The sequence below is a fragment of the Protopterus annectens genome, chromosome 4.part0, assembly GCF_019279795.1.
Source record: "Protopterus annectens isolate FY-2018-M chromosome 4.part0, PAN1.0, whole genome shotgun sequence".
Classification (NCBI taxonomy): Eukaryota; Metazoa; Chordata; order Ceratodontiformes; family Protopteridae; genus Protopterus; species Protopterus annectens.
This window is the reverse complement of record NC_056733.1, coordinates 23,740,802-23,767,260: the sequence shown is the minus strand read 5'-3', so window position 1 is coordinate 23,767,260 and position 26,459 is coordinate 23,740,802. Positions and strand designations below refer to the sequence as shown.

Here is a 26,459-nt window from a genome sequence, read left to right as displayed (position 1 = left end):
AGATAATGTGTTTGTGCTTTTGTTGTGTGTGCGCGCGTGTGTGTGTGTGTGTGTGTGTGTGTGTGCATGTGGGCGCTCATGGGTGTGACTGTTGTTTTGAATGTGTCCATGTGTGTGGAGGAGTAAATGAGGGAGTGCCAGTGCTAATGCTATGCATGGGCCACCAGTTGTTACTATTTCAGAAAAGTGCTTCTTAGTATTTGTGGTGATCCCAGCAATTCTCACATGATTTAAAGACATGCAAATTAGCTGATAATGAGGTCTTTCCTCATTGTGGATGAGGTGCCTCTCTAAATCACATTTTTAGTGATTGTGTTAAAGAGCCTATTTTGGCAGAACACTTATTGCTCAGTTGTGTGTTCCTTCTGAATCCTGGCCATATTTATATATATATATTAACCTTAGAGTAAAAAGGTCAGAGAGACAAACCTTATATTCAAGGTGAAATCTTCACTATGTAACACCCTAATCCCCTTGTAATGGAGGCCTGGGAATATATGCAAATGACCCCTTAAGAATATATAGAGTTTCAGGTACCCAGGTTCTAAATACTCATGTTTTTTATTTTTTGTTTCTAAGCCTTTATGGATACATTCAGGCCAATAAAGCCAAACCCCATGACCTGTAGAAATGCATATTTCAGCCTTTTTATCAATCTCATCAGTATAGCATAAATGGGTAGTTTGGCTATGCTATAGAAACACAGAACTTAAAACGAAACCTGAAAAATATCTCAAATAAGATCCAAGCCAAAGGGATATAAGGGTCACACAGACTAACCATTCAGTATCCTGCGGTGGTGGTGCTGCGGTAGCATTGTCGCCTCACAGTACGATTCTCAGCTAGAGTGTCTTCTGTGTGGAGACATGCGTGAATGGGCATACCTTTGTTGAAGGTTGTGCATCAGAGCTGGCAACTCGGCACGTAAAAATCTACTGCCAATCATTAGCGGACCAGAGTTCCGCTGTGGCGATCCCTAACTGGGAAAAGCCGAAAGACGCAACAGACTAACCGTTCAGTAAAAACTGCAAGAAGGACAAACCCAAGCTAAAGTCTTCACTGGGTAATAGCTGAAACCTCCCATATGTCCACTCATGGGACATATGCAAATGACCCCTTAAAGGCATGCAGTGTTTCAGCTACATGACTTCTTAGTGCTAATTACTTTTTACTTTATAATTTGTGAGTCTTTATGTGTACATTCTGGCAAATAAAACCTTATATATCTATATAGATATCTGTCCCTCTATCTGTATATGTATAATATTGTGTGTATCTTCATATATATATATATATATATATATATATATATATATATATATATATATATATATATACATATATGTGTGTGTGTGTGTGTGTATATATATATATATATATATATATATATATATATATATATCTATGTATACACACACACACAAACATAAATGCTTATGTTTTAAATGGAACATCAGAGGAGTCTCATCTTTTTAATTATTTAATTGGGGTCACTACAGAGAAACAGGTATTGTTTAATAATATCACTTTTTGAATGTAGCCGTGATTAAAACTTTAACATTGTAATACATTCTGTTGGTTGTTTTCTCCAGAAAATTGGATGGTGGGCACTGCACTACTTTTATTTTTCACTTTGAAACTGTGTTTAGAAAATAATATACACAATGACCACACCTGCAAAACAAAAGTACTGTTAAATTCATGAGAGATTTGTTTGTGCCCTTGGAAAGAATAATGTGCATTTCATTTGCATTTTCTGTATTTCTAGGTACCTTACTGATACGCACATTAGAGTTCATTTACATTGGTTCAAGTTACAAGTAGGGCAAAGGGCAGTAAGTATTTTTATCTTATTTCTAAAGTTTTCTTTTAGTGTTTGTCTATTACTTGTAAAAATGTACCTCTAAGTTGAATGATGTTTTGTTCTTAAGGAATCATCAGAAACACAACTGCATTGTACACATACACACTCAGGCATCGGGATAAAAAAAAAGCTCCTTGAGCTGGTTGCATTACAACACAATCATTTGAGGTTTTCAGAACGGGTATATATATCTACCAGAGTTCAAGCAAGAGAAAGCAAACATGATAAACTGTTAATCTTTAATAATGAATTGGGCAAAATAATGTCAGGGTTTGCAAGCAGAAAACTAGTTCTGCTTCAAGGCATTTGTACCAAAGAGAGTTTATTCATCTGCAGTATTGTTCATTTTTTATAAAGCTGAAAAGCATGAATGCACCACATAGCAGCTTGTCAGTATCAATACCGTAGTTTGATGCTGAATCTGGTAAAAGTTAATACAGAGTTCTTCTTATGTGAATCACTGCCAGAAAGAAGCAGACGGAGTTTGGTTTGCACTGTATTTCTGAGAGAAGCTTTTGAACTATTCATATGATGAATGACAGGGAGAATAACTGATGAAACCCTGCTCTTTAAAGTTGTAATGTGTATACCTGTGGCAGTTTATTGAGAAAAATAACATGCACTACCATATTGTTTGCAAGCTGAGTTCAAGTGATGATTTTCACAAACTGCTGTAAGAGAAGGATGAAATCAAGTACACATACATTTAGGCTATTAGACTCTATACTCCAGCATCCGTCTGATAGCAGACATCCTCTGAATGTCACAGACTCCATTTTGAGAGTTTTTGTTTAGAAATATTATTCTGTCATTGTTGTGTATTTGCCAAAATATGCAGCATTATTTAGCATTAATTCATAAATGGAGACAGAGCTATGCTTAGTTGTGTTTAATTACTATATACTTCTGCATAGTTATGTGCCTAGCAAGCATACATTTATAGATACATGTACCCAACACTTCACACAATATAAGTTTTAATCATGTAAAGAAAACTGCTGCTGTATCAGGTTATTGCTTAATAGCACTTTTCTTACTAGTTACTAGAGGGAACTACTTTGATAGTTATGGTTAACATTACTTACTTTTGTGCCAATGCCCTTGAATTCCAGAATTATCTGTATATTTATTTATTCTTTCATTCACAGATTTCTTGCTTAATCCAGTTTAGAATCATGCAGGAGCATGGCAGAGAATCTAATTCTGGATGAGATGGCAGCTCATTGCATGATGTACACACACTCACATCTATAGCAATTCTGATGCATGTTGTTTTGCCTAGATCATATTTTTGATATGTGAACAGATGATAGAGCATTCAGCAATAAAAAGGACATGCAGACCTCATACAGAATGAATCCCAGCTAAGAAATGAGTTAGAGAACTGTGCTGTGTGAAGCAGCTATACCAATCTGCCACTAAGAGAATGAGTTTGTTATAGTCTGAGTTTGTTATGTTCTGGACTAGTACAGTAATGCTCTCAGCATAATAAATGTACTACTGTTAATAATTTGTAGATATCCATTTTAATAAGTGTTACAGACCCCCTCAAGTGTTTTCACCATTGAAAGGGTTTGGAATAGGATCCAGAATATTATCACTGGACCTAGTGGCCTTATGACTATGACCTAGCTAAATCATTTTACATCATGCTAAGATATCGCACTCTGGTTGATCACCATTTTGTGTTATAATACCAGATTAGATTTAGGGGTGTGAATTCTACTGGGCATCTTACTGTGTAAGCAGTTGTCTTGTGCACTTTGGTAGAGTGTCCATTTGGGAGCATGAATATGTATGGTTATCTTCATGAAAGACTTGTACTTCACAATCATGTCATTTATCACCTGTAGATTTTTACTGTGTCTGACAGCTGCTGCAGAGGGTTAAGGTTGTGAGCTCTAGTTATTTTGGCTCAGGGTTTGAGTCCCTCAACCCTCATTTGCCTTATGTGAGGCCTCAAGCAAGTCATTTATCCAGACATTGCTCCTGGGTCACCTCTGAAAAGGGCTGTCAAATGGTACTGCAATTTCTTGTTCTAAACTCTGGATAACTCTTTTTGGCAATCTGGTGACATAAACCATTTTTTTGTTTGTTTTTTTTTTTTTTTTTGCTAAAGCTGTTCTTAGAAGTGATAAAGTATTTTAATCTCCCATTAAGATAAGATCTGGCTACTTTGAGTGCATATTATTATTGTTGGCAGCATTGTTTCCTGTATAGAACACATAAGGTCAATGTAAATACATTGCCAAGCTACAAGTGGCCATTTTGAATAGTACAGAATGCTGGTACCCATGCTTGTTTAAGTGCCTGGCATTCAGCTCAATGTCTGCATAAGGCTTCAGTCCCCATATGTTTGACAATCCACTATAAAAATCTGTTTTCCAGCTGTTCCTTGTAGTCTGATAGCCTGACAGTTTAGGACACAGCTTTTCAGGAACTGCATCACTGCAATCATGTAATAAACCTGACTAAGATAACTGATGGCTGCTTCTACTTGACACCATATTATTGTCTTTCCTCCACTGCTATATCACTAGTGTGTGCTAGCTCATAATGGGATATTTCTGATTTGTGCTTGCACATCATATTATCGGTACTGATAACTGTGTGATGACTAACACAAAATGTATGGCTACTAGGCCCATATCCCTTAGTTCTTTGGGCTTTTCATAACATACCCATGATAACCATTCACAATTGCCTAGCATTCTTTCTTCTTAATATTCAGTGTCATATAAGTGAAACATAGAGTAGGGAGCCACCATTCCAAGTTTCCAGCCTATTTGTGGTCAACATGGGTCCATCTTTTTGGTGGTTGAAGTATCTGCAGTGGCTGTTAATCAGTATAAAATTAAGTCCTTCTTTCAAATGGTGATTCCTACAGTACTATTGGTTCTGTAAAAACTCTTATAGGTTCATAGGATCATAACTAAGTTTAAAGACAAAAGAGATGATTTGGAAGCTCAGTCACATCACCCATTACTGGTAGGACACCGTGACCTTCTTATATAGTCTTTCTCCACATATCCCCAGTGAAAATTTGCAACCACCCATCTGGTCATCAATACTACTTTTAAACATTGTTAGGGAAGCTCTCTGCTTGATAGGTAATGGCAGCCTATACCAGAAACGGGGTATATGTTGGATTAGTTGTCTGTCATGACATGTGGTTTTGCTATTGTGGTGGTATCGGTTTAGGTCTCTAGAATGGATGTTAACTTTTCGACCAGTTCTGTTTGGGTGAAGGAGTTCAAATAGTCTTGAGTAATTTATGACACAGAAGGCAAAGAAAAGATCTTAGGTTTATAGGGCCATGATATTTACATAGGCTAATAACCACCAAAGCCTTTATAAGCCTAACCATGTAATCCAACTCAGTTGTGTTCCTATGTATTATGGACATTTATTAGGAGGGATATGTTAGTTAGGAAGCTTCTAGAGGTTATGTTGGGGGAGGTCATGTTAGTTTGGGCATTACTGTCTACCTCTGTCTGTCAGAGACATGGTGGCCAGATACAAGGTCCATTTTCTATTTCCCTTTCATTGGTCAAGGTTACACTTAAATAGGGTTACGGATGGACTCTGCTTCACATGGATGGGGAGCTTACTCCAGAGCATGGAGATCCTCTGAGAGACATATCTGTCTTGCCAACATGTCTTACTTATGTCACAAGCACAATTTAAATCCTTGTATCTAGTGGCTCTGATTCTGTTACTTTTGCAGATGTGCAGAGGTCCATCAAAGCTGCATCCGAGGATGCCTTGTATGTCAGGCATAGATCGCCTCTCAGTTACTTGTAGGAGACAGAGTGTAGAGAGAGGGCTTTAAGGAGATGTGTTTATTCCCAGTATTCTTCTGATTAGGAACCTGTGTGGGTGTTTTGACTGTTGCATATGTCTGGTCAGGTACATGTTGAAGAGGGCATTATACTCAGTGATGGGTCTGATAAAGGCCAAATAATGCGGAACTCTTACTTTTTTGGACATGAATGCCATGCTTTTACGTATTTTTTGAATGACATAAATGATTTTCTTACATCCTTGGTCACATGTTGGTCAAAGGCCAGATGTCTACATATGATACCAGATCCCTGACTATCAGAATAACACTTAAGTGTATTTTATCACTGGAGTAAATAGCCCAGGTGGGAGTTTTCCCAAAAAGCACAATAATGCATTTCTTGTCATTGAGTTTTACTCCATGACTGTTGCCAATCATTTGTCTGTGTTAAACCCTCTTGTAAGATGTTTGTATCATGGGCGGACTCTATGACAGCAATACCAACAATTTGTAGTCATCTTTGAACTTGGTTAGCCAAAGGCCCTTGATGTAAGCCTTTTCCTCCAAAAAGTAGATACCAAATAGGAGCGGTCCCAGCACTGAGCCCTGAGGTACCCCACTGGTGACCAGTCTCTTAGTGGATATCACCAATCCTGACTTCCTGTGAGCCAGCTGGAAGTCCAGTGAGTCATGCAAGGGCTTATGCACACTTTAATGAGTTTGTCAACTATAGCCAAGTGGAGTGCTGCATTCATAGGTTTATAGATTCATAGGTGTTTACTAGGCTAACAACCACAGGGGCCATTGTAAGCCTAACCATGCATCACAAATCTCTAACAAGTTCTGATACCCTTGATAAGTGTAAGCAGGAGGTTGGGATTTACAGGTTAACTGTGTCATTAGAGACATGGGTGCCAAACCAGGGATGCATTTCCTGTTCCCCAACTAATTGTCTAAGTTGCACTTGAATTGGGTTAAGGAGGAACTCTGCTTCACATGGATGGGGACTTGATGAGCCTGTTCCATAGATGGAGTAGTCTTTGGGATACATGCCTGTCTCTCCAGCAGGTCCTATTTATATCAAAGGCAAGGTTTAAGTCTTTAGAATGGGTAATTCTGGCACTGTTTGTTTTGTAGGTATGCAGGAGGTCCATCAGAGTGGGGTCTGGCAATGCCCTGTATGCCAGGCATAGATCTCCCCTCAAAAGCCTGTAGGAGGCAAAATGCAGGGATAGGGCTTTGAGGTGCTCTGCAAAGGACATTTTACTCATGTCCTGTATTCTTTTAGTGAGGAACCTCTGTGAACATTCCAATTGTTATATATTCTTGGTTAGGTACATACGAAAGGGGGCATTGTACGCAGTGATGTCTGATGAATGCCAAATACAGTGGAACAATGCCTTCCTTGGACCTAGATGACATACCTTTGTTTATAGTTGCACAATATAGAATGATTTTCGCACTACTGTAGACACGTGATGGTCAAAAGCTAGATTACTATCTATGTGTGTCCCTAAGTCCCTGACTCCTGGGTCAACACTAAGGGATGTGTTGTCAATATGATAGTTACCAGGGGTGGATGACTTCCCAAAGGATACTATTATGCATTTCTTGGCATTTAGTTTTAGTCCATGGCTCTGACACCAGTTCTTTGTCAGTATCACCCCCTCCTGGAGAACATGTGTGCCAGTGTGGGATTCACTGACACCTCCTAATTTGCAGTTATCTGCAAATTTAGTCAGCCAGAGACCACTGACATTGGCCTTGACTTCTCAGAAGTAAATGGCAAAAAAAGGAGCAGTCCAAGGACTGATCCCTAATGGAGTCCACTTGTGACTGGCCTCTTTGTAGAGGTGGACTCCCTAATTCTAACTTCCTGGTCCTGTCTGAGAGCCAGTTGGCTATCTACTGGATAAAAACACAGTTGAGCCCTGCAGTGTAAGGTCCACTATAATTTAGGCTATCTACTGGATGACATATGAGTTTGTAACTAACCTCTTGAGATTGTCAACAATGCCTGTGTATGGTATTGTGTCAAAATGCCTTGGCAAGGTCAAGATAGGCAGTGTGAAACATTTGTCCCATATCCATTGCTTTGGTTACCTTCTCAAAGTAGTCTAGCAGGTTGAGTAGGCATAATCTGCCCTTGATGTAACCAAACTGAGATGGATCCAATGTCTGGAGTTTACTATATCTATTTTGATCATTTCCATGATATTTCTTTCCATGGCTTTCCTTATAAGAATAGTGAGACTTGTGGGTCTGTAATGAATGTCTTAGCCAGGACCAAGTAGGTGGAATGCAGTGTTCCCCCCCATCTATTGCCTTGGTGACCTTCTCAAAGAAGTCCACCAGGTTTATTAGGCATGACTTTCCCTTGACAAAGCCAATTGTGAAACTGTGTTGAGTCCAATGTCTGAAGGTTGCCTATGTGTTTGTTGATCAACCCCATGATAATTCATTCCAAGGCTTTGTATGTTGGACTAGTCAGACCAGTAGGTCTGTAGTTTGTGGGGTCAGCTGATGGTCCACCCCTGTGAAGTGGGATAACCATTGCAGTCCTCCATTCCTGTGGCACAAAGCTTGTTTTGATGCTATAGTTGAAAAGTGACTTAAGTGTTCCTGATACGTCATGTTTCATGCTATGTAGGCAGCATCCCAGGATATTGTCAGGGCCCACTGAGGCTATGTTTCTGTGCTTAGCAAGTGCCACCAGGAATTGTTCCCTGTGTATACAGTTTGGGGAGAGGTGCTTATGCTAGTAGGTATTTCATGGAGAGAGGTGGGGGAGAAATTGAGGGTGAAGTTTGAGCTGCATTTGTCAGCCAGCAAAGTCACTCTGCTCCATGAAGGTGGTGCCATTGACCATCAGTTCAGCACACTAATCTGTGTTGTCTTTGAGATTTCAGACATAGCTGTGGAAAGTCTTGTGGCTGTCTTTAGTCTGTGAGACTGTTGTGTCCTTGTAATTGGCCTAGTTGAACTTAATTTGTCCTCCTAGTTTCCTGTTTAGTTTAATTAGAGAGCTCCTACCATTATGGGAGACGACCTTACTGATTTTAGCCATGACTTTTTTCCTTTTGTTGTATAGCCTATAAAGGTTAGAATTCCACTAGTGTGGTTTCTCTTTAGACATCCCCTGTACAGTCATTTACACATGTTTGTACCAGGCCTTTGTGAAAAATTCCTCATAGCTTGCTGTGAATTCAGGGTTGGGAGGAGCACTGATTTTGACAAACTTGTTGCTTAGCAGGATGGAGTTTACTTTGGAATAGTCTATGGTTACAGAGTTGATTTTTATTTCAATGGAGGCAGCTATGTCGTCTGGCCTTACCAGTGAGGATATGACACCGGGGGAGGGGGGGGGTTGCAACACAATCATGCATTGGTGAGTACCAGGTCCAGTATGTTTCAACCACTGGTGGGTGTGTGCACTATCTGGTCAAGGGTATTTGCATTAATAAAGTCCAGGAATCAGTGTGCCTATGAGTATGGGGCATTGCATGTTTCCCAGACTGTAGAGGAGTAGTTAAAGTTTGCCATGAATAGAGTATTTGGTTTAATGGTGAGTTTCTCCAGTAGGACTAGGTATGAGCTGTGGGATTCTAGGGACATAGAGGGTGACATGTGACTTCCTAGGAAATGGTATGGGACTTTATCTGTGATAATTTGCAAATGGATAAATTCCAGGGCATTGTCCTGTTCAACCAACATAAAGTTATGCTTATTACTATTATAGACTGAGACTCCTACACCTTTTGTCCGTCTCTGTGCAGCTGATGGTCTAAATGTGTGAAGGGCACTGAAGCCTTGACCTGCAGTAGTACTTTCTGTGGATTTAAACCATGTCTTGGTAATGGCACAGATATCTATATTATCCCGAATGAGGTGAGGAGAGCTTGTAGGTTGTTGAGTTTCTTCTTTAGGCTCCTAGCATTGAGCAGTAACACCATTTAAGTTTCTTTGGGCTTTATTGACTATGTTGGTAGGTTTGTCAGTTTAGCATTCCCAAAAAAAGCTCTAAGGGGAGGATAACATTTTATCCAATATTTGGAAGCCTAGGGGAGACAAGGCAACATGGTCTGTTAACCTTGTCCTTCCATGCTTACAAATATTTAATCACCCTAGAAAGACACGAACTAGGCCAATCATTCAAGTCAATCATGTTTTTTTTTTGTATTGCAGCATAATCCTTGGTGAAGGTAGAGTGCTGCTTAATGCAAAACACATACCTGCCTGAAACAGATATTTAGAGAGATCAACAATGTCTCTCTCCATATAGTCCAGGGAAGTATATATCAGGTTGTTAATGCCCACATGGACTATGATAGAATCATATTAGTACCTGTGGTGTAATGACTTGAGTATGCGGTATCTTGGTGCATCCTGGCTCCAGATAAGTAACTGGTAAGCAGGGCATTTGCACGTCATACAATCACATCCCATATGACAAGAATCTTGAGTAATGTGTTGGCTTGCCTTATGTGTTTTTCTCTTGGGGTTCCCCTGTGTGTAGGCCTATATGTGGTATTTGGTGTTGCTTTTGGTGAGTGCTTTAGAGATTGCTGAGAATAGGCATTGCAATTCATAGGCTTAAGAAGTTTTTACAGTTTGGGAAGATTGCTTTTTATTGCCTCTTTATGTGTGTGGTGGATACTGTGTAGTGGATTTAGTGTATGTGTGTGTGTGTGTGTGTGTGTGTGTTCTTGACAACCTTGTTTGTATGCAACATTTTTGCATCCATTGAAATTGTGCATGGGCACCTCTCACGTGCTATGTTTGTTTCATTAAGGATTAAATGGTTGTCTGTCAACATGAGACAATTGGTACATTGTCTCAGGATACCCATATCTAACAAACTAGCTATAGAGACATTTGGAAACTGCATAGCCATGTTGTCCAGACCAGTATTTTGGGGGGATTACTATAGGTCATGGGCTTGGTTATACAGAGGTCTCCTTGGGTGGTCTCTGGGATTTGAAACTAGACTAGGTTAGATTAGTAATGCTTTTTAATGTGCAAACTAGCTGGTCTAAGCTTGTCTCCATGCAATGACTTTCTTTTAGCTATACTAAGTTACAGATTTCAGTTTTATAGATAAATTTACTTTTTGGGCATTTATGACTGCAAAGGACACTGACAACTTTTGATGTAATAACACCAAGAAAGATTGCTTGCGAGTGTGTTCTTGACAACCTTGTTCGTGTGCAACATTTTTGCCTCCAACAAAACAACTTAAACTACCCCAGCAAGGAAATTTCAAGTTTCTGTGACCTTTAGAATGATTTAAAGGCAAACTCAACAAATAAACCGAAAATAAAGCAGTAGTACTCTAAACAGTTAACTCATGTGTAAAACAATGAAATAAATCTCTTTTCTGCCAAGGATGGTGCAGGATTAACTCAAGATCCCTTCAGAGTGTGGTGAGAGTACCAAGCATATGTGAGCTGTGGGAAAATGTACAGGAGACAATTTAAGTTAAAGGAGGTTTACGCAAGTGAAATACTAGTATACTGGCTTGGCATTTAGTATTAGGGATATATGGAAAATAATGGGTGAGAAAGTGCTTAAATAGATTACATAACATACAATCACAGTGAAAGGGGGGAAGAAGAACTTTCAAATTCAGATTACCATAAGGAGAGGATAAAAGAGACACAGCCTTTTAAAGGCACAACAATAGAAGGCTGGGTGGGTTGCAGAAAAAATTCAAACTGGAGTTCAAGTCCTGTCATTAGAATTTTGGAAACTATTAACTTGATACCTCAGTTGGGGTGGGGCAGACTGAAAGAACAGGGGAAAAACACTAGCAAGGTAAACATAAAGGCACTGGAATGCAACTTTAAGCAGGTATATACAGCTATAGATAATCGTACAGAAACACAAATCCTGAAGCAGAATTCACAACACTGCCACTACTGCAATCCTACCACAGATCACTGGAGTGCACGCATACATGTGTGTCTGTCTGTGTGCATGTGTGTGTGTGTGTGTGTGTGTGTGTGTGTGTGTGTGTGTGTGTGTGTGTATCATAGATAGATAGTTTTGTTTGCCAAAGCATTTATTACTATATATATATATATATATATATATATATATATATATATATACTGTAGATATTAACATATTATTGGGAAGTTGGCATAGAGGATGAAGGCTATGAGCTGTTCACAAGCTACTTCCTGTGGTAAAGGGTTGATTCCCTCAGCTTTCATTTGCCTACTGTATGGCCTATAGAAAGCCACTTATCAAAACCAAATTTTGGGGTGCTTCAGAATTTGGGCTCTGCTCATTAATGATCTCCTGGACTGTATGCCTAGTAATAACCTTGAACCTGAGATAATAGGTGTTGGGTTTTAAGTAGAGTGTATAATGGTCTCCTGGACTGTATGCCTAGTAATAACCTATGAACCTGAGCTAATGGTTGTGTGGCTTTAGTAGAGTGTATAATGGTCTCCTGGACTGTATGCCTAGTAATAACCTATAAACCTGAGGTAATGGAGGTAGGGCTTTAAGTGGAGTGTATAATGGTCTACTGGACTGTATGGCTAGTATTAATCTATGAACCTGAAGTAATGGGTGTGAGGCTTTAAGTAGAGTGTATAATGGTCTCCTGGAATGTATGCCTAGTAATAACATATGAACCTGAGATAATGGATGTGTGGATTTAAGTAGAGTGTATAATGGTCTCCTGGAATGTATGGCTAGTACTACGTTATGAACCTGAGGTAATGGCTGTGGGGCTTTAAGTAGATTGTATCATTGTCTCCTGGACTGTATGCCTAGGAACAACCTATGATCCTGAGGTAATGGGTGTAGGACTTTAGGTAGAGTGTATAATGGTCTCCTGGACTGTATGCCTAGTAATAACCTATGAACCTGAGGTAATGGGTGTGGGGCTTTAAGTAAAGTTTATAATGGTCTCCTGACTGTATGCCTATTAATAGCCTATGAACCTGAGTTAATGGATGTGGGACTATAAGAAGAGAGTATAATGGTCTCCTGGACTGTATGCCTAGTAATAACCTATCGACCTGAGGAAATGGGTGTGGTGCTTTAAGTAGAGTGTATAATGGTCTGCTGTACTGTATGCCAAGTGATAACCTATGAACCTGAGGTAATTGGGTTTGGGGCTTTAAGTAGACTGTATAGTGGTCTCCTGGTCTGTATGCCTTGTAATAACATATGAACCTGAGGTAATGGGTGTGGGACTTTAAGTAGAGTGTATAATGGTCTGCTGGACTGTATGCTTAGTAATAACCTATAAACCTGAGGTAATGGTTGTGGGGCTTTATGTAGATTGTATAATGGTCTCCTGGACTCTATGCCTAGTAATAACCTATGAACCTGAAGTAATGGGTGTGGGGCTTTAAGGAGAGTGTATAAGAACTGGTTTTGTATTGTAATCTTTGGTTATTGATTACCTGTTTTTTGAAAGAAGGAAAGTTAATTAGTACCAGGAATGCTGCTAAATGTACAGTTTGAGCAGAGATAGCCTTTGATGATCCTTCTGAATGGAATTCTGTTTGCGAGCTGCCTTAGCCAATGATTAGATAAAGGGTTTGAGAATGTTTCTTCCCCACTCTAATAGTTCTCCCTCATGTGCCATGCCTGTTGTATGCCCGCCCTTAGTTAAATCTGATCATAATCTAGTGACCTTCTCCTTTGAACTCTCATGCATGCCTCTAGTGAAAAAAAATCTGAATTATAAGGACTTCAGAAGAGCAAACGTACACAACGGTTATGATGAGATTTCTAAATGTACTACTTATTTCTACAGCCCCATGCAGGTTTAACTGCTGCCTACGCAACAGAGTTCTACTCCCGCCTGTAAAATTACTTAGACCTGGCAGTCTTTAATAAAACTAAATATGTTGGAAGCTGAACAACAGGCCACATGGTTAGTTCAGTAATATACATAAGCGCTATAATGGAAGGAAAAACATTTCTAAGGTCATACATAAATCTAACTCTGTCCACATCAAAGCCTTTGTCAAGAGGATCAACAAAGAACTAAAAGCATCCATCAGAGAAAGCATAGATAATCACAAACTGAAAGTAGCATCTGAGGCCAAGGCCAGTTGTAAATCCTTCTTTAATTAAGTCAGAAAATGAAGCAATATTAACTGACAGTGTAGTGAATTAAACCAAAATGGTATCTCCCATTCAGACCTAATAACATAGTAAATATTCTTGCAGATAAGTTTAGTGAAATCTTTACCCAGAAAGCAGTTATTGATATTGCACAAATCTTTGAATCCCTGACAGTACCAAAAATCTTAACTGAGCTTTTAGACTAAAATGTCACATTAATGGGGAGAGACATCTTCATGGATGCCTAGTAAATAGTGCCACACATGGCCTGATCGAACCCTGCTAAATTTGCTTAACCTAAACGTGACCAAAAGGTAAATCTCTGAAGTAATGAAAACTGCAGCTGTACATCCCTTCATAAAGGGAACCCCACCACAGACCCGTGTAACTGTTTATATAACTATTCTGGCCTGAAAGACCATAAAATGTATCATATCTGTCTTCATGTACTGCAATATTAAAATATTAGTCAACAAGAAGCTCAGCTGTTCAACTTTGTCAAAGGGAGAACATATGTACAGAACATGGTTCATTTCTTTGAGAAGGACACTGAGTGGATAGTGATCATTTGATCCACACAATATTTCTGGATGTCTCTATGACTTTTGGCATGATTCCCACTGTGGTATTGTAAATAAGGTAAGAGACATAAACATGGACTCATACATGGTGAGTTGGCATGGAAACTAACTAAAGGATAGAACCTACATATTTAATATTGCAGGTGCAGCCTCATAAAGCAAGATCTGACTAGCAGTATATGATCTGAGCTGGTATCCCTTCTGTTTGTGATTTACTTCAATGATCTCCAATCTTTAAAGCCAGACTTATAGCTAATGAAGTTTGCTGATGTCTGCAACTTTAGTGCTGATCACTCCTTAATACAGTGTCACTATAACAAGAAATAATCCTCACTGACCAATGGTGTCCTAAACAAGGGCTAACATTAATCAGGGATCTTGCCACTTGTTTTAACAACTCCTTCAATATAGCACAACTAATACTCAAAGGTATTTCAGCTATGTCAAAAGAAGATTTTATTCCACTGAATTCTATTCTGATTAGATCAGAAGTTCCCAAAATGTGGGTCATGACCCACTGGTGGGTCGTAAGCTGATTTTGGGTGGGTCTCATCGGCTGGGAAAGAGCCCCTGCTGGCTGGGAGGGGGGGCCACTGGCTGGGAGATTTATTTTTTTAATTTAGAAAAAACAAAGTTGCACAGATGTGACAGGTGTGTGTAAACTGTTTTCGTCTTCTGCTTCTATGCGACCTACTCTTTACATCTTCATCTTCTGTGCTTGCGGAATTTGAATAACTGATGACATTTCAAATGCAGACCATGAAAGGACAAATGAGAAGTTGATGTGTGTTTGTCTGTGTGTGTGTGTGTGTGTGTGTGTGTGTGTGTGTGTGTGTGTGTGTGTGTGTGTGTGTGTGTGTGTGTGTGTGTTTGTATAAAAGAGGGAGGTGTTTCTCAACTGTCCAGAAGTTTGTAGAATGTCTAAATTTTTGCCTCATATTTTTAGTCTGTTCCTCATAAAATTTGTGTTTTTTTGGGGTTTACTGTGGCAAATCAGTGAGGACAAAATTCATTAAATAATGAAAGGCATTTGAGTTTCAGACTTCATATCCGTCAGAAAATTCACTATAACACAATAATACCTTTTATTCTAGCAACTTTATAAGTTTGTGAGAGCGATATTTAAAGTTTGTTCCTATTTTTGGGACTTTGTCCCACAATTATTTTTGGCTTTGCCTAGATATTTTGTGCTAAGAGGTTGAGAAGTCCAGTTAATGGAAATGTTAACCCATGCTCTGAAATTAATGCTGTTTGGGAAGAATTCTATACAACCATTAAAACTTGGCTGATGTTGTGATTGTAGAAGCGTCCGTAATACTTTTGAGTTTCCAAGAGCAGTAGACTGTGATCTGTAAGCTCCATCATTGCCAAAAGGTCTCACAGGTGAGTAATGGAAATTGTGCCCTATTTGTTTATTACTGCCCTCTGGGATGGAATGTAAGAGAACCACTTAGCACCTTTATACAGTTTCAGATGTGAAATGCTGATCTGTCCTTGTTTTTTGACTTGAGCACTTTGAAATGTGGTTATTTACTTTTGGGGATCAGTATGATTGGGTTTATTTATGTTAAGTGAACTTGATCTATGTGTGCATACAATTTTCCTGGGAAAGCTGTCATTCCATAAAGCTCCAACTTGTGAGGTGGGTCTATATTACACCCATGAAAAGTCAGTTCAGTGAATGGCATTTTACATCGAAAATACATTCAACAAACTCTTATAGTGAGATTGCAATACAGTGAAGATCAGAAAATTTGCCCTTTCCTCACTGTAGTGCGATCTCGGAATTGGTATATATAATTAGCAGGGGGTGTGGAGGGTGCAGCCCCCCACAAGTGCAAGATCGACGAACGGCATTTTTGATGTGAAAGCCATTCACTGAACTGACTATTCATGGTTGGAATATAGACCCTGCAAGGCAGCCCTAACAATGACAGTCATGCAGTAGATTAGATCGTATATCTATGTCTCGACTCAGCAGACTGACGGGAAACCACGTGGTAGCTTGTAGTGAGTAGTGGGTCACAAAAAAATGACTGTTTCGAAATTGGGTCTTGGCTCATAAAAGTTTGGCAACCACCAGATTAGATCATTTATGCGGTACAGTGTCTACTTTGGTATTTACTTGCCCAGACACACCTCACAGCTAAAAAGGCTCCAGCACTTTCTAACCAAAAAAATCACTTGTTTACAGACCCTTGGCTAACAACACAGAATTGATGCCCTGTTCCTGTACTTGGTCTATTACTGATTCTTACATGGAGATCTATGTCTTGCATTGCACTCCCAGGAGTATCCAGCCCTCCTTGATCTCGTGCCTCTGTGACAGGCAAACAGCCCTACTAATACTATTGCTAAGGACAGATTTATTACCCAAGATTTACCATGTCCTGTTTTCAACTACCCTTATATGTTAAACAAAGTGACACTCTCTAATCCTCTAAGACTAATGTCAATGATTGGATGGGCATCTACAAATTTATTTCTGGTCTGATTTGCTCGCCCTTATAGAAGCCTGAGATATATCTTGAAGGGGAGTATTGACAAAGTGCATACTGTAATATGACTAACTTGCCTTGCAATTCCTGTACAATCCTTCTCTGATTATAACTTACATGCCTTGTAATCCCATGCTACCCCTCCCCCTTATGATTTACTTGTTTTGTAATCCTATTATCCCATGCAACTCCCCCCTTATGATTTACCTGTTTTGTAATGCCTATGATCCCATGCCATCCCTCCCCTTATGATTTACCTGTTTTGTAATCCCTATGATCCCATGTCACCCCTCCCCCTTATGATTTACTTGTTTTGGAATACTATTATCCCATGCCACCCCTTCCCCTTATGGTTTACTTGCCTTATATTCCCTATGATTCCATGCCATACCTCCCCCTTATCATTTACTTGCCTTATAATCCCAATGATCCTGTGCCGTCCCTCACCCTTATGACTTTCTTGCCTTATAATCCCTATGATCCCATGCCATCCTTCCCCCTTATCATTTACGTGCCTTATAATCCCAATATGAATTACTTGCCTTGTAATTACTATGGTCCTTTGTTGATTTTACTCCTAGAAAAGCTGAGGTAGGCCTCAATTTGGTCACTAAAGGGAAAGTAAAGGTATATACAATGTTAGTGATGTTTGGAGAACAAGATATCTGTATTGGATTGTATGCTGTATAGTGCCATATTTGACCTGAATTTCAGCAATTAGATATGTCTGTGTAAGTTCTATTTTTTCTGTGTTGCTGCATACCTGCTACAGCATTAACGCCTGATTACATGAGAAATTTATTGAATTGTTGAGGTGTAAAAGGCTAGTCAACAGGAATAATTTGAAATAATTTGGCAGTAATGATCTTTGCATGAGGATTCATAAATTGCTTAGCCCTATAGAGACCTCCAGGCTTCTGTTTTGTTTTGTTATGTTTTCAGAACAGTCTTGATATGATTCACACAATCATAGGATCATATTATCATAGGAAATTACTAGGCTAATAGCTCTAGGGCGGTTACAAGCCTAGCCAAGTTCTGCTCTTATTTCCATGATCAGTACCAATTGTCCCTGTTCAAGAGGGACACAGGTGGAACCCCTGGGGTGAATTTACGGTTAACCATTTGATCCTCCAGATTGCCTTTGAAGAGGACTAATGAGGTGCTCTGTTTGACATGAACTGCGAGTCTGTCCGAAAGATGTGGTAACCTCTGGGAGACAAATCTGTCCCTCAAGCAGGTTCTATTGATGTGACATACCAGGTTAAGAACTTTAGATCGAGTAACCCATGTACAATTTGACTTATGGAGATGCAGCATTTCCAATAAAGCACTGTCAAAGATTGCCTTGCATGCAAGGTGGAGATTGCCTTTGATGTGTACGAAAAAGAATAAAGTGACAGTGATTACAGACAATCCACATAGGTCAGGTGCTGAAGACCTTGAATTTTCCTTGTGAGGAACCTTTGTGGTTTTTCTATTTGCAGCAGGTGCTTGGAAAGGTACATACCAAAAGTGGCATTGTACTCAATTATTGGCCTGATGAGGGAAGAGTACAGGGAGGTTATAGCAAGCATGCCAGCCAATAGCTGGCTTGTCTGGTGCAAACATTATTATTAACGAGAAATGGACAATAGGGTGCAGAGTGAGCAGTGTTGAGAAGCTCACTATGGACAGTGCACCTGGGATGTGTTATAAGACTTGATACAAGTTGCAGGCTTGTCACTGCTGGCAAACACACTATGAGCATACCTGGCACCAAATTTACTGTCAGTAGTTCAGAAGGTTTGAAATAACCAAAGAATCTGGTAGCACAACTAGCCTGCCAGCAGAACCAAGTAGATTGTCTTGGTCTGTGTTGGAATAACTTTTTTTCTGCCAGGGACCTATGAGCTTGGAAACTTACCCCCTAAACCAGCAAAGGGCCACTAGGATGAGTTATAGAGTTTTGTGTCTGAATTTTGCTATTAAGTGTAGAATCAGAAAGAAAGGTAAAGTCATACAAGAAACTATGCCCCTAAGACAGAGGATAACATGTATTCATCATTACCCTACCCCCATCCAGCTGAATTAAGCAGCAATGGCTGAATGTCTGGTTAGCAGATAATCTCATGGGTGCCTCATCCATGTAAAATTTTGTCTAATCAGGTCTTCCTTATCTCAAGCTTTAGAAGAGAGTTGGAATTATGGCTGAGGGAGTCTACAAAAATATTCATTGCCTCCAGGAAGAGAATAGCTGGGAAAAAAATGCCCTGCTTCCATAACTCCATAACCTCTTCACACGTAGCATTAGTAAAAATAATTACTGCTTTGAGAAAGTCCATATAGACAATGTTATTCAAAATCATACTCTATATTAACTGGTTGTGATCATCCTTTAGTGACCCCAAACTACCTTGGTTTAGTCATATCATTAAACAAATTGTTCCAGTATTATTTGTGCTATGCAGCCTCTTTTAAAGTGGCACCACACTGTGGGACAACAGTTGCCAGGGTTAGCTCATAGAGCTTGGATTTCTAGTCTGATTCTTAGCTGGTATGCCATCAGCATGGGGCTTTCATGCCCTTGCTGTGACTATATGGATTTTACTTGGTGCTCAGCTTTATTTCTCCATCCAAAACAGACATTCTAATTAAATTATCCAAAAACCAGCAAAAAACGGACTTCACCGAAAGAAGTTTAATACCAAATATAAATTAAAAATGCACAACAATCAAAATAAGCGCTTTCGTTTGGCGCCTGCCAAACTTTTTCAAACAGTTGTTGCATCACTTCCTGTAGATTAAATAGTATCTGTTCGTGATGTAGGCAGTAACAATTAAGTTCAAAATAATTAAAGTTAAAAAACAGCACGTGTCTTATAAGTATCATTTTCCATAAACAATAAGTATTATGTTAACCAACGTTTTTTATCCGCTCAGACTCAACCTAGTAATCATTTGTATGATAATAATATATTTGATCAACATGAATATTTGTATCATTTATAACGTTGTAATTCCCTATTTGCGTAAACAAACTCAAATTCATAAATATTCATCAAATAAAACAATCAAAAAAAATCTTAAAAATACAAATAGTAATTTTTTAAATAAATGTGTGTTTTTCTTTTTTCTTTTCCATGAGCCCGTTTTTTGAAAAAACTGAACATTCACATATTGACTAGTATAGTCCATTCAACAACAAACTGCGGACCAATTATGTCACTAAATAATGGTAAATAAATATCCATAATAAATAAAATAAATATATTTAAATGTAATTAAATATGTATATATAGTCTGCTAAATCAACCATTTCAACGTTGCTCCATATATTTTCAATTGTACATTTCCAAAAAAATGAAAGTACAGTAACTCAAAATATCGTTGCAAGTTTCATTCAAAAAATATTTTTTTCAATGGTGTAAATCAACCATTCACGTTGCTATAATTTAATAAAACCTATTAATTACTTTAAAATCTACTTTTAAAATTATGTACATATACTACAATGTATTTGTATTCCTTTCATAAGTGCTCAATTATAATGTATAGAATATTCTATATAATAAATATAAATCTATTAAAATATTGTATGTAACATGAAAAAATAAATTATATTAATACACATTTCCTTAAATAACCATCATTCTACATATAATTTTTATTTAATAAAACTAATGAAAAATGAATAAATATAAAACCAATAATTAAGTAATTAAATACTGATTAATTAATAAATTAATATAATTATAAAAATATGTAAGTGTAAATGTATATATATATATAAAAGTAGAATAAATATTAAATTATGTATATGTACTTTAATTTAATAACTATAACAAATGTATATTTGTGCAACCATTCTTATGTCAAAAGTGATTTTAACTTCAGTATGCTAGCAATAGATGTGGAGTTATTCAAACCTAGCCAGTTATGTGCGTTCAATCTAAGTTGCCATTCCAGTTCAAGTTTTTCTAAAAAAAGTTGCCACACACCACTCCTAGTATCTAATTTTTGAACATCAAGAACCACAAATTTAAACTTATGAGAAGTTTCTATACTAACATGTTTTGCTAGAGCATTTAGTTCATTTCGATCTCGTATAGCTCTAATGTGTTCACCAATACGTTTTTTGAATTTCCTTTCTGTTTTTCCTACATAAAATGTAGTACAATTACAACATTAAGCGCAATATACAACCTTTTCACTGTTACAGCAAGCTTTTTCCTTTAGATGAATTGTGATGCCATTTATCAAGACTTCATTGGTTTCAAACACATAAGAGCAATACTTACACCTGCCACATCTAAAAGTCCTACCATACCTTCTACTTAATTTTTGTTCTAAACATTTTTTCAAATTCATACCTTTTTTATACACTATCGGTGGAGTTGAGTCAAAATGACCATGTAATGATGTGTCAGCCTGAATAAGCAACCAATTTTTCTTTATAATATTATTTATAAACCCACTGTCAGAATTAAAGGTAGTAATAAAACTCTTAGTAAAACTTTTAGCATCTGCAGTAATTATTCATTTTTCATTATTATTGTTTTGTATTAAATCACTAATCATTAAATTTTATGCAAGTAGGGAATTACAACGTTATAAATTATACAAATATTCATGTTGATCAAATACATTATTATCATACACATGATTACTAGGTTGAGTCTGAGCAGATAAAAAACGTTGGGTAACATAATACTTATTGTTTATGGAAAATGATACTTATAAGACACGTGCTGTTTTTTAGCTTTAATTATTTTGAACTTAATTGTTACTGCTTACATCACGAACAGATACTATTTAATCTACAGGAAGTGATGCAACAACTGTTTGAAAAAGTTTGTCAGGCGCCAAACGAAAGCGCTTATTTTTGTTGTTGTGCATTTTTAATTTATATTTGGTATTAAACTTCTTTCGGTCAAGTCCGTTTTTTGCTGGTTTTTGGATCGTTTTGTTGCTGCTGTTATTGTCTTGGTTTTTTCGGCACGAACATGGCTGATACAGAGGTTGTAACAGCACATGAAAGTATTTTAAGTAACCTAACACAATTAATTGAAAAACTAAAGGACAGAATTGACTGCTTGGAACAACGCGGTTTATCGCAGGACTCAAACCTTTCTCTTCATACTAATCCATTTGTGAACATTAATGGAATTGATTTGGGCGAACCAAATAGGAGACGTCTTTCTTCTGAGAGCCAGTTTGATGCTAGAGAAGGTGAACAACCATCAACTTCAGGAGAGTCAAATACAACAAGGAATAATGAAACATCTTCCTGGTTACACAATAATTATGGTTTCACACCGACAATGAATATCACTACATGTATGTCAAAAACGTTTAACGATAAACTATCCGAACTGGACTATATTCTTTTAAAAGTTAAAAAAATTGCAGATGGACAATAACTATTTTCAAGAATGTTAAAAAAGGAAAATTGTTCCCAAGGGTTTACGTGTGTGGAGATTTCCCACAGGACTTATAGCTAATTCATCTTTACACATGGATTTAATTAAATTATTTGACAAGTTTGGGTTTGATTACATGAATCTGGTTATTGGAGACAATAAAAAGACCATAGTTTTATTAACAAAAAAAGCTGAAGAGTTGAATACGTTAGTAAAAAATGACCCTGCTTTCACCAGTAATGATTTTGATTACCAACGAATTGTTAAATCAGTTGATGAAAAAATGAAATTAATAAAAGACAGAAAACTTAAAAAGTTAGATCGAGATCTCAGTTCATATGGGCAAGGCATGGCTTATCCCCCACCCCCAATTTCACAACAATGGGGATCTAAAATGACGGCCCATGATAGTGGAAATGACAATAATGGTAGTTTGTCTATCATAGGAGAAGAAAGCGATTTGGAAGACAATACTTTTTTAGAAATAGCTCAATTTCCACCATTACGGAGATCCAAAAGACTAATACAACGTCAACAATCGTTTCAACATCAAGGTCAGAAAAATAATTGGGGGTCGCAGAATCAAGCCCAGTATCGGGGAACTTTTACCAGAGGGAGAAACAACCAATACAGAGGCCAATGGAAGGGACGCTAGCAAATGAAATTATTACAAAAAGGCCCATTATGTACACCAATACTACAAGACATTTTACTGTATACAATTATTCAGACTTTACTTTTGATCATTGTATTTGTGACTTGCTTTCACGTGGTGAAACTTTTATTCCAAGTGAAAAGATGAATGTTGTACATTCCATCATTGATTTGAAAATATTCGTTAGGAAATTAAATTTAGGTCTATTGTTTCACAATACCGAACAGGTAATGAAACCACTTTATGTTTCTAGTTCTTATAATCCTCCCTTGCATCCTACATTGGAAACATTTGAAAAATTCTGTGAGTTGGATTTTCGTAATCTAGATACATTTAATACTAAGAACAAAACTTATAATTTGACAAAAAGTGAATATAATATACTAAACACTGTTATGGATACAAGAAACATTAGATTGATTAAGCCTGATAAGGGAGGTGGTATGACTATATTTAACATTCATGATTACAACAAAGAATTAGAAAGTATTTTAAATAGTAATACATATACATTAAGTTCAATTAATGAATTAAATGGTGCATATAGACTCATCAGAGGTATTATTTATGATTTATTTATTGAAGGTAATATAAACATTGATGAGTTTAATTATATGAATGTTTGCTATCCGAGGACACCAACTATGTTCGGAGTCCCAAAAATTCATAAGGACGTACAAAAACCTTCTTTCAGGCCAATTGTGGATGCGCAGGGGTCTATAACTTATCCAATAGCAAAATGTATTAATACTAATTTAAAAACGTATATATTAACTGAAAAATATATGTTGAAAGACTCATGGGATTTTTTGTCTATCATTGGGTCTATTGATTACAATGAAAATTACCTTTTGGTTACAATTGACATTAAAGATTTGTATTCCGTATTATGACATAGGAATGGAGTGGTTTAATTCATTTTTGTATGACAAGGGCTTAACTCAAGCTAGAATTAATTTAGTTGACCAACTGCTAGACATTATTTTAAGAAATAATTTTATAATTTTTAACAACAATATTTATTTACAAATTGGAGGAGTAGCAATGGGGTCCCCATGCGGGGGCCTTTATGCGAATATAGTAATGCATATGTGGGAGAAAAAATATATTTTTAAATCATCATATTTTAATTATTGTAAGACCTATTTGCGTTTTTTAGATGACATATTTATTTTATGGTGTGGAAGTGCTGAGAAGTTGGAAGAGTTTTTAACATATATAAACTCAACAACAACCTTTTTAAAATTTACAGCAGCAAAATATTCCACTTCCATAGGTTATTTAGATGTGTTATTGGAAAAAGATACTTTAAGAAGATAATTTATATCTAAAATATATCATAAAGAAACTTATAGTAATAGTCTGCTGCATTTTAATAGTTGCCACCCCTTTTCCCAAAAAAGAGCGGTCTTGAAAGGCCAATTTGTTAGGCCTCTAGAATGGTCAGCAACAGAGATGATTTTATAGTTGAATGTTTGAATTTATGTGGAATGTTCAGAAATAGAGGGTACCCAGATAAATTGATAAATAATATTATACATGAAGTTGAAACCAAACGAGATAATTTATATTTTATCCCTTTACTTAAAAAGGTTACCCCTGTCCTGTCTAATGAATTAATGATGAAAAGTACAGGGAATACAGATAATAAAAATACTGTGTTAGCATCTACTGATTTAATACAAAACAATAATAATGAAAAATTAATAATTACTGCAGATGCTAAAAGTTTTACTAAGAGTTTTATTACTACCTTTAATTCTGACAGTGGGTTTATAAATAATATTATAAAGAAAAATTGGTTGCTTATTCAGGCTGACACATCATTACATGGTCATTTTGACTCAACTCCACCGATAGTGTATAAAAAAGGTATGAATTTGAAAAAATGCTTAGAACAAGAATTAAGTAGAAGGTATGGTAGGACTTTTAGATGTGGCAGGTGTAAGTATTGCTCTTATGTGTTTGAAACCAATGAAGTCTTGATAAATGGCATCAAAATTCATCTAAAGGAAAAAGATTGCTGTAACAGCGAAAAGGTTGTATATTGCGCTTAATGTTGTAATTGTACTACGTTTTATGTAGGAAAAATGGAAAGGAAATTCAAAAAACGTATTGGCGAACACATTAGAGCTATACGAGATCGAAATGAACTAAATGCTCTAGCAAAACATGTTAGTATAGAAACTTCTCATAAGTTTAAATTTGTGGTTCTTGATGTTCAAAAATTAGATACTAGGGGTGGTGTGTGGCAACTTTTATTAGAAAAACTTGAACTGGAATGGCAACTTAGATTGAACGCACATAACTGGCCAGGTTTGAATAACTCCACATCTATTGCTAGCATATTGAAGTTAAAATCACTTTTGAGATAAGAATGGTTGCACAAATATACATTTGTTATAGTTATTAAATTAAAGTACATATACATAATTTAATATTTATTCTACTTTTATATATATATACATTTACACTTACATATTTTTATAATTATATTAATTTATTAATTAATCAGTATTTAATTACTTAATTATTGGTTTTATATTTATTCATTTTTCATTAGTTTTATTAAATAAAAATTATATGTAGAATGATGGTTATTTAAGGAAATGTGTATTAATATAATTTATTTTTTCATTTTACATACAATATTTTAATAGATTTATATTTATTATATAGAATATTCTATACATTTTAATTGAGCACTTATGAAAGGTGATATGAATACATTGCAGTATATGTACATACTTTTAAAAGTAGATTTTAAAGTAATTAATATGTTTAATTAAATTATATCAATGTGAATGGTTGATTTAAACCATTGAAAAAAATATTTTTTGAATGAAACTTGCAACGATATTGTGAGTTACTGTACTTTCATTTTTTTGGAAATGTACAATTGAAAATATATGGAGCAACGTTGAAATGGTTGATTTAGCAGACTATATATACATATTTAATTACATTTAAATATATTTATTTTATTTATTATGGTTATTTATTTACCATTATTTAGTAACATAATTGGTCTGCAGTTTGTTGTTGAATGGACTATACTAGTCAATATGTGAATGTTCAGTTTTTCAAAAAAACGGGCTCATGGAAAAGAAAAACACACATTTGTTTAAAAAATTACTATTTGTATTTTTATGATTTTTTTTGATTGTTTTATTTGATGAATATTTATGTATTTGAGTTTGTTTATGCAAATAGGGAATTACAACGTTATAAATGATACAAATATTCATGTTGATCAAATACATTATTATCATACAAATGATTACTAGGTTGAGTCTGAGCGGATAAAAATCATTGGTTAACATAATACTTATTGTTTATGGAAAATTATACTTATAAGACACGTGCTGTTTTTTAACTTTAATTATTTTGAACTTAATTGTTACTGCTTACATCACGAACAGATACTATTTAATCTACAGGAAGTGATGCAACAACTGTTTGAAAATGTTTGGCAGGCGCCAAACGAAAGCACTTATTTTGATTGTTGTGCATTTTTAATTTATATTTGGTATTAAACTTCTTTCGGTCAAGTCCGTTTTTTGCTGGTTTTTGGATTGTTT

General features: G+C 36.5%; 1 protein-coding gene across 1 annotated transcript in view; it reads left to right on the top strand.

The window, feature by feature from the left end:
* The window catches only part of RBFOX3 (RNA binding fox-1 homolog 3), a 3,506,422-nt gene that overhangs the window by 500,727 nt on the left and 2,979,236 nt on the right, over positions 1-26,459 (top strand). The window contains exon 2 of the mRNA XM_044068066.1: positions 1,769-1,835. The gene's annotated coding sequence lies outside the window, so the exon portion shown is untranslated. The remainder of the gene's footprint in view (positions 1-1,768; positions 1,836-26,459) is intronic.